Below are 1,915 nucleotides of genomic sequence, written 5' to 3' on the forward strand. Positions count from 1 at the left end.
AAACGTTTCCTTTATATTGGTTATATCTGCATGTATTTATTTACCAAATATTGTGAGATATTAACTGCCCGTAGGGTAAGTTATAGTAATCGCAAAAAAATCGAAAATGAAAATTTTTATATATCTTTATGTTTTAGAGGTTTCTGAACATTCTGGCATATCTTAGAAAAAATGGATGTATGTGTTTGTGTGTATGTGTGCGGATACAAACTTTCGTCGACGATTTCGGGAACACCGATCAACCGATTTTAATAATTCAAAAAACATTTTACTTGTATTGACAAGATAAAGAACTGATTACATTTTTTGGGAAGGCAGGTTCAGCAGTTATGGACTCTCAATAAAAATAAGTTAAAAAAATATCATTTGGCGGTCAAAAATGTTTATTGGACATATGTACATCAAATTATCAGATATTTTATAGAGATTTTAATAATATGTACACATTTTATGTAATTTTTTTTGCGTTCCGTACCAAGATTTTTAATTACGGTACGGGAAGTTCCAGCAATTTGCCTTAAGGCACGATGCCATGCACCCCACTAGTTTCTTTTTGTTTTCTTACCAACATTCATTAGTTTCAAACGGAAAGAAATACTAGCATGATCATGTTTCTTTGTCAATATCTTAATCGCCCACACGGTGTTGCAAAATATTTATCAGCGATCACTTTCACGCCGTGCGTTTTTTCCATATAATGGAAAATGCTATATGAATTCAGAAAAAATAATTATTTTAAAATAAATATATTTACGCAAATAATCACTGTGGTAATTTTAATTTCGAATGTTCTTTCCAAAAACTTTTTTAAATGTAGTTTAAAAGGTAGGTTTTTGAGTAAATAATAGATCTCAAATCTGTTCATATTTTTGTATGCATATATTATTGATTTCCATATTGTCCTATCAAAATAAGATATATATTTCAATATTAAATATATTTTTGGATAAATTTCTTTTTAAGTCATGCTAATTCTATTCAAGTGTATTTCAAGCTAAACGATTTATTCTATAGATAACATGAATTATTGTGGAAGGGTTTTAATGAATTGTAATATGGCATTTAGGTATTTTGGGATTCTAAACCCTAAGATTATCAGCGAATTAATCGCTGTTGTCATTTAAAACTAATGTGATAGCTACTAGTCTCACTCAGAGCCATATAAAATTAAAACTTAAATTTTTAGATTCAATTTACTTTCAGACTTTTGTATACAAATGCTTGATATAAAATTGCAATATTTTTTTTAATTTAATTTTTTTATTTTAAATTTCTGATGCGACATGCTATGTTTTTTCATTATCACCACAAAATAAGCTTCTATTTCAACAAATTGATGTTTATTACTTCAAAGAATATATTTACTACATCTTATTTTATTACATTTTTGCATTTTTTCATAATTATTATTTGTTAATATTCTTTAAAATACTTAAACGTTTAAAAATTTGTATGAATATCTATTAATATCAGTTATTAAGTTCTACATGGGTGATAAATAAATGTCAAAACTATTATACATTACGAAAATTGTTATTTCAATTTGCAAATTCTCATTAATTTTTTTGCAAATAACTATACTTACAAGGTGATTTCAGCACCTGACATATATCTCTATTACCACTACTAGAATAGCAATAGTTTTGATGTGGAATTGATATCTCTATACATTATACTAAATATAGTTATTTTTCATTTTACTTTTTCTGTATCTTGTACTTTTTCTTGAATTTTTTATACTCAATTTAATAGCAAATCAAAATTCTTTACGAAGCAATAACTTTTATTAAAATATGAATTTATATGAAAAGTTAATATTATAGAACTAAGTTTTTCTACAGCCATGCATTTGTTGGTATTTGCCCCAAAAAGTGAAAGCAAATCCGCAATTTAATATGTATATTGCATTGAATTA

The sequence above is a fragment of the Ctenocephalides felis genome, unplaced genomic scaffold, assembly GCF_003426905.1.
Source record: "Ctenocephalides felis isolate EL2017-DRISC unplaced genomic scaffold, ASM342690v1 CF-g0.4_SCAFFOLD_01492, whole genome shotgun sequence".
Taxonomy (NCBI): Eukaryota; Metazoa; Arthropoda; class Insecta; order Siphonaptera; family Pulicidae; genus Ctenocephalides; species Ctenocephalides felis.